Source organism: Sarcophilus harrisii, chromosome 2, assembly GCF_902635505.1.
Source record: "Sarcophilus harrisii chromosome 2, mSarHar1.11, whole genome shotgun sequence".
Taxonomy (NCBI): Eukaryota; Metazoa; Chordata; class Mammalia; order Dasyuromorphia; family Dasyuridae; genus Sarcophilus; species Sarcophilus harrisii.
In genome coordinates, this window is record NC_045427.1 from 515,322,913 (window position 1) to 515,331,317 (window position 8,405).

Below are 8,405 nucleotides of genomic sequence, written 5' to 3' on the forward strand. Positions count from 1 at the left end.
TGAAGAAAGAGTATTATTGAAAACGTAAGGGTTATTAAGTTAAACATGTCCCACTCTACAATTCAGCTCCAGAGGGGAGAGGAAAGGGAGAGGGAAGGGAAAAAGAAGGGAGGAAAGGATGGAAGGAGGAAAAGGAGAGAAAGAAGGAAGAAAGGAAGGATAGGAGGAAGAAAGGGAGGGAGAGAGTAACAAAAGAAAGGAAGGAGGGAAGGAGGAAGGGAGGAAAAAAATTTTTATTAAGTATCTACCATGTGCCAGGTACTAGAACAAGAATTTTACAGACATTCTCCTTTAAATTTCACATTAGCTCTGAGAGGTAAGTTCTATTATTATCTTCATTTTACAGTTGAGAAGACAGACTGACAGAGGTTAATTGTCTAAGGCTGGATTTGAACTCAGAACTTCCTGACTCCAGTCTCAGTGCTCCATTCTCTGCACCTCTGATATCAAACTTCTAACCTCAGACCTCATGCAGACTTTGGACAATGATTTACTTATTCGTTTAACAAAGCTCTTCACAGAATCTTAGAGATAACCAGAGTCTGGGTCTTATCTCCTCCTTCTAGTTCCAGAGAGTGGCTCTCCAAACACTTTCACTCCTCCCACCTGCTTCAGACTAGGAAGCAGAGAATCCTCACTGACTGACGGAGTCCTACTTCTTTTCCTTTGCAGCTCAGGAGAAAATCCCTGTAGGTGAGACATAGCATCAGGACAGACCCACAAATCTCGAAGCACCTGGAAAGGAAGAAGGAGAAGCTCTTGCCTGTAATCTAAAGTTGCAATTTTAGAACCTGGGAACAAACCTAACCTTACTTATAGACAGGGGGTCTGTATATATGGCGTGGTTCAGAGGGGCCACCACTGAATCCCAGATCTGGAAGGGACTCCAGGAGCCATGTCTTCATTTTATAGATGAGATCATAAGAGTAAATCAGTCAGCTCACACAAGTAACATCAGGGAACAAATTGGAACCAGGTCCTCAGCTCAAGACAAGTTCAATTTTCATTCTCCCATGTTGGCTCCACCCTTTCTAAAAACATCTGCATTATCACAAGAATCCTGCCATTGGCATTGGCTCTCTTTGGTTATCAATTAGTCCTCTTTTAAAAAATAAATCCCCCCTTATGAAGAGTTAGCAGCCATTAGCAGTCCATGGTGAATTAGCTAGTTACATTTACCAGAGTTCCTCAGAGAGATCCAAAAGAAAAGGAAACAGGGTAGGATGAGGACAAATGGTTGTCAGGGAAGCCACGTCTTAAGGTGGGGATGGGGAGACGGCACTAGAACGTCCAGGATGGAGCAGAGAACCTGATTGTGGGAGGGAGGGTGAGAAAAAAGAAGGCAGAGGGTCCTGAAGCCAAATTGACTCCATCCTATGAGTTCCCTGAAGGTGAGTCTTCCCTACAGGAGCACTCCCCAATTATCTCCCAGCTCACCCATCATCCTGTCTGGCACCAAAAAAACATGTTCAAGAGCCATTCGGGGATAATAAATAATATGAAAGCAAGAGGAAGAAGAAAGTAACATTCATGTTCCGTCTTCACCTGCCTCCTCGGGCTATTGAGTGAGAGAGGCTGATGAGAGAGTTGTGGACCGCTGGACTGAAATACTCGTCAGACAGCTGCCTATGCATGTTCAAAGACCACAGACAGAGAGCCCTGGCTCCAAACACAACAGTCATTGCTTTCAGCAGGTGGAAGGAGTGGGGGCTGGAGGAGGGGGGAGGATGAGCCCAAGGTCGGGACAAGTGAACCACTATCTTCCCTCTTCTTCTCCCCGGCTCTCTCCCCAGTCCCTGAGGAATGAGGGCTTCAGTCAGTTGCATAATTTGAAAGGCATCCAGGCTCAGATCTGCTGTAATGGAAAATACAAAGGTATACAGAGCTCTCTCGGTCAATCAATCAATCCATCCAGGAGGCTGTGACAGGTCCAGTCCTGAGCTAGACACCACAGCCAGGATATGTAAGCCACAGTTTGTCTCTTTAGAGACCTTATAGTCTGCTTGGAATCAAGGCTAATATTCATGAAAAATATAGAGAGAGCATAGTAACTTACATATAGTTGCTAGTATTTGTGGAATGAATGAATAAATGGGTAGATTTGTGAATGGATGGATGATTGGTGAATGAATAAATGAAAGAATAATATGACAGTATATTTGTCAAAGCTTGAAAAGATTGGTGAATTCATCAGTAAAGGTTCTCCCTCGACCAATATGGATGCCCTAGATACCTTAGATCACCATCTCAGGAAAAACCCAAGCTTTCCACTTTCTTCTTCTGGCTCCACTCCTCTCTGAACCTTTCCACCTTGTCGTTCCTCATCCCTGAGCTTCTGGAGATACTCTTCCTCTCCTCCCCCTTTCAGCTCCTTTTTATTTGTTATCTTCCCCCATTATGGGAAAATTTTGGGGAAAGGATACTGACTTACACTCACACTGACTTTTGAATTTGGATTGGTGTCCCCAGCACTTAACTCTTAGCCCATATTAAGTCCTTAATAAATGCTTTACTTTTCTAGTACTTTCATGCTCTAGTGGACAGTTTCATTAAAAATGGAAGCACTGGGTGACCAGCCTTCTAGAGATGAACTTCTCTGAACTTGGACAAATTGCCCATGGACCATGGGCACACAGTCTGCTACCGGGCCTGGACCTGAACCCTGGAATCCTTTCAAGTTTGGCAGGACTGGACAGAACTCATTTTCTTCCAGCATGACCTTTAGGAATCTGCGTGAGATGAGCCATCACAGGAGAACTGTGAGTGACGGAGTTCCACAGAGCCTACAAGATGGAGTCTCAAATCCTTGGCCTGTTCACCTAAACTTTTCCCCATCTCTCAGCCATTTTTCCAATCTTACTGGCCTCTAAATGTTTCAGGTAAGCTGTGTGTTCCCTCTAGATTGGTCTCCTTGCGGTCCCCCACCTGCTCCCTCCTGAAACTCTCACCTCTTTTTGGCCATTTATTCACTCATTCAACAAACATTAACATAAATACCCACCTACTGGGTGAAATGCCTTGTGCTGAGTGCTTAGGGAAATAAAAAGGCAAATAATTTGTGATTCCTAGCTTCTAGTCCAGTAAGGAGGAGTAAGATGTATATATAGACAAACAGACTACAAATTAGAGTATGTGTGTTAGAATAATACAATTCTATAGAGTCAAATGGAGAAGTCATCTCCTATAGAGCTGAGGTAAGAACACCTAGTTGGTATGAGGAAAGATCACTAGAATCCTAGAGTGAGGAAAGCTTTTCTTCCTGAGTTCAAATCCAGCCTCAGACACTTGCTAGCTGTGTGACCCTGGGCAAGTCACTTAACCCTGCTTGCCTCAGTTTCCCCATCTATCAAATGAGCTGATGAAGGAAATGGTAAACTAGTGCAGCATCTTTGCAAAGAAAACCCCATATGGGGTCATGAAGAATTGAATGTGACTGAACAACAATTTCCTGCCTCCAGTTTCCCACTGTATCCACCTTGCCACCTGGATGCCTGTATATAACATTGTCTATGTTCTATGTATTTTATTTATTTTGTTAAATATTTCCCCATCACGTGTTCATCTGGTTTGGGCTACTTGAGACCGCTGCTGGCTGCAAGGCAGGCTCCCAGCTTCTGTTTTGTCTCCCTGTCCAGCCTATCATGACTCAGCTGACACCCCCTGGTCCCTAAGCGGAGGTAGAAGTGAGGGAGGCAGCAGATACACAAAGGGAAATGGCAGTTGTTTCTCTTATCTGAAAAATACAGCAGGAACATAACGATGCCCAGGCAATGGCGCAGGGGCAATCATGTCACGGCACAATACGAGTGGAGAGCTGGTGGGTGAGAGGGCTGTAACAGGAGCCCGCTCCCAGGAGCCCAGTTACCCACCCAATTCATCCAGTGTTTCTTTGATGGAAACAGTCCGAGTGTTGCCCAAGCCCCCCAAATTCACTCTGGGGCAAAGCCTTAGTCACTCCATCCTGGTTAAGGTCCTGGGGATAAAGGTGAAAGCAGAATATGTACACAGAAGCATACCAGCAACAGCTGAAGACGACTTAAAGCAGATTATCAGCCTAGGCAGAGGAAGAGAGAATAAAGTAAACTCATGAGAGATGCAGGGGAAAGGCTGAAGCCAGTGGAATTAATCAGGGAAGATTTTCTGAAGGAACGCAGAGGCAAGTGAGAAGGGACCTGTGATGTTGCTGTGCACTGAGCTGCTCGGAGACCAAGACTGGCAAATGATTAAGTCAGCAGCTGGTCTTCAGTGGATGTTGTGCCTTCCCTGCCCTCCTCTCATCTAAATCTGCTCTCAAGAAAGGATCTGATCAATTTGTTCACACTGAGGTGGAAATGATTGGGAGGCTTAAGGTATGATCCTTTCCTTGGGGTATGTGCATCTTAACAGCTGGAACAAAAAATCTTAAACCAACGGAAGGAAGCTCAGGAAAGCAGAATTTCAAACATCTCTGGGGGAGTAAGAGGCAAATGCAATATTCAGAAATCACCCCATGTAGGTGAAAGCCTACTCTGACTACAGGGAAGGTCAGCCAGGTCCTCCCTGCCGGAGACGTCCTCCGACGAGTGGGAGTGGGAGGCTCAGGAGCAATACAAGACTCAGAGGTCTGGGCTTCAGCCAACAATTCCCTAACGAGAGCCTTTAAACATTTTAACAGGCTTTCTGTACTTGAGGCACTGGTTATTCACAAAGCCCCTTGGACTCAAGTGACTTGTGAACTCCTGATCAAAAAATCCCAGCATCCCCTAAATATTGCCAAATCCTGCATTCTCACACCCCTGCTCAAATAACTTTTTTAAAGAAGGAAAGCAAGCTTTCTCTTGCTTGCTTGCTTCATTAAATTTCCTGCCTGCCTTTCCTCCTTCCTCTTGCTTTTCTTCTTCTTCTCCCCGATCTGTACTCCTCTTCTCTCCATCTCTCCAACACAGGGCAAAGAATGCTGGATTGAAAACCAGAGGGCCTGGGTTCAATCTTGATTCAGCCACTTTTAGCATTATACACTTGCCTCCCTGCTCTGTCCCCACCACCTACCTTCCCATACCATTTTTCTGCATATATAATATGGAGAAGGCAAAGAAGAGACTGAGCAGCCTTGGATCATCTCTGAGGTCCTCCTGACTCTGGTTTTATGGCTTTTCAGATTTAGGTCTATGATCCCATGACTTGTGAGATCTCTGAGTCTCAGTTCCAAAGTTGTAAAATGAAGAGTTTGGACTAGATAATCTTTCCAATCCCTCTCCAAAACTTAATCTGTCATCCTCCCTTTCTGCTTGCCTTTCCCTCCTTTTTGCTTTTTCAGTCTACTTATTTGCTCTTTTTTATTTCATTCTCTTTTCCTTTCTTCCTTCATTTTGTCTTCCTTCCTTCCCCTTTATCTATTTTCCTGCTTCCTTTCCTTTTCTTCTTTTTTCTTCCTTCCCCCTTTTATTCGTTTCCTTTTTCTTCTTTTCCTCCTTCTCTCCCTCCTTTCCTTCAATCTTCCTTTGATTCTTACCTTTTCCTTCCTTTTCCTCATCCTTCCTTCTTTCCCTCTCTCCTTCCTCTATGCTTCCTTAACTTCATTCATCCCTTCCTTCTTTCCTTTTTCTTTTTCCTGCCTTTTCCTTTCTTTCTTCCTTCCCTCTTTTCTTCCTTCCTTCTTTCTTTGCTTTCTTATTCTCTCCCTTCCTTCAGGAAACACATTTACCCCACTTTTCTCCCCTAGCTATGTAGTCATTTGTTAGCATCTGCCTAGAGCTGTAAGCCCATGCCCACAAAAAAAAAAAAAAAAAAAAAAAAAAAGATTCAGATTTAACAACCCAAAACTCCCATTGTACCTGGGCTGGGAAGAAAAATCTTTAGGTTCAATGGGAATCTCTAGAGGGACTGGACAAAATGGATTATGTGAACAAAAGATCTTGGAATTGGAAAGAACTACCAGATATCCATCCATCTCTCTCTGTCTCGGTCTTTCTGTCTCTCCCTCCTCTTTCTCTCCCTGAATCCCTACTTTCTTCTTTCTTCTTTCTTTTTCTTTTCTTTTTCTTTTTTTCTTTTTCTTTTTCTTTCTCTCTCTCTCTCTCTCTCTCTCTCTCTCTCTCTCCTCCCTTCCTCCCCCCCCTCCTCCTCCTGCTCTTCTTTGTCTTTGCCTCTCCCCTCTATATTCGACTTCCTTTCTGTCTTCCCTCTCTGTTTATATGAGTAGGAAAAATAATTTTTAATAATCCTAATAAGGCTTACCTGGAAAGAAAGTTGAAACTGGAGAAGGCCATCATGGGGCACCAACTCTTTGAGTTCTTGTTTTGAATTAAAGTAAACATTTTCAACAGAAATTGAGGCCAGAACTGCCAACGATATTATATTCTGGTTTATCAAGATAATCAATTAAATCATAAGGGTCTTAAAGTAATCATAGGCACAGTCCCTTCCTACTCCCTAAAATATACCTTTGAGACACTAGTGACACAGCAGATAGAGCAGAAGCTCCTGACTCCAGAGCCTCAGACATTTATCAGCTATGTGACCCTGGATAAGTCACTTAACCCCAATTGCTTCAAAGAGAGAGACAGAGAAAAACAGGGAGGGAGGGAGAGGGAGAGAGAGAAAATATGAGAATAAATAAGATATGCTCTAATGAGACAAGCATTCCCCACATGTACATGCAATCCTGCCCTTGGATATTTATCTTAAACTTTTTAACCCAATCTGCCCTCCTCTGTACTATCCATCTAAATCCCAGCCATCCCTAGGCTAGAATTTCATTCAAAGTCCAATTCAAATCCCACCTTCTCAAAGTAAAATACTCAAGTAATATTTGCTAAATGAATAAAAATAATAGCCACAGCAATGACTAATATGGCACTAAAACGTTAACAGAAGTTTTATTCTCACAACCCTGAGAAGAGTTAGTACTTATTTTATAGTCCTCTTGCAGGATTTGCTAGAGAGCTGATCTTGGTCAGGAAGACCTGAGTTCAAGGCTCCCTTCTGATCCAGACTGGCCATGTGACATCAGGCAGTCACTTCTTGGTGCTCTAGAGAATCAAGTAAATGCACTGCAGAGAATGTGCCCACCTGCCTTAATAGGAGGTATTCATCCACAGCAGCAAAATCACAAGTCTAGTCCCTATCTCTGTTTTAGATGAGAAAACCAAGTCTTAGAAAAGTTATGACTTGCTCAAGAGCACAGAGATAAATAGGTGTCAGAGGTGGGATTTGAAGCCAGGGGTCTTAACTCTAAAAACAGCTCTCTTTCCACCCCACCAGGCTGACTGCCAATAAACAATTGATTAATCTGTTGGTTTACTTCCAGGGGTTGATTCGACAACCTCCAGCAATAGTCCTGGGTTGCTTTTTCACACTAGAATGGACACTCAGAAATGGCCAGAGACTGATTTTGTATGACCAGTATAGGGATGGTTCTGCAACTGACTGTGACATCTGTTCTCTGGACCTCCTTTATCCTGAGAAAGTCAGGGGGAGTGGGAATGATGTCTAGTTATGGACTAGAAGGTTAGTATTCTAACCCCCCAGAGGTATTATTTTGATCAACAGAAAAGCTTCAACACCCACCAAAGCCACACTCAGTTTTTCCCCCTTTATAGCCCATTTTGAACTCTAGGAAATTGTGCCACATGCTATCTCCTAAAACTAGCTTTCTTATGTTTCTCCTAATTGTAACACTTCTTGCTCTTCCTGCTTCTATCTCTCCATTTGGGTCTCTTCCTGTATCTCTGTCTCTCTCTCAAAGATTTCATTGTGCAGGAATATGGACATCTTTTAACCCTGATTCATATTGACTATGACTTCTTCACAACACTTTCTACCTCTTAAGGTGAGATTCCACCTTAAAAAGTCAGCCTGAGAACAGGTTCTTCAGTTCGGGGACTCAGCTGAATGCAGTCACGTAATTATGACAGTGGGAAAAGGATCTGATTTGGATCTGGCTTCAAAGGCCAGATCTGGGATTTACAACTCAGTGCCTGAGGGAACCACTTATCCTTTCAACTTCCATTTCTTTATATGTACAATGAGAACTAGATCATCCTTCTCGGACTAGATGGCTTCTGAGATCGCTTCTAGCATTGAAGATATTTTCCTATGGTTCCATTAATAGATTATTCCTAAGGTCCTTTTTAGGTCTCAATCTTTGTCAAAGATTTCAGATTCAGAGTGAATCCTATATACAGCTTGTCACTGTCAACACTGAAATTTCCAAGTGAGAACTACCCATGTATTGCCATAAGACATATTAGCGATGTGATGCTGAGCAAATCCATGGTATCTCTGACCTTCCAATGGCCACTCTGTAGAATGAGGATTTTATATATATATATAAAATAAGGATAATATGTGCGTGTGTCTGTATATATCTATATGTATATGGTGATTGTTATGAGAGTCAAAGGAGATATACAAATAAAACTGCA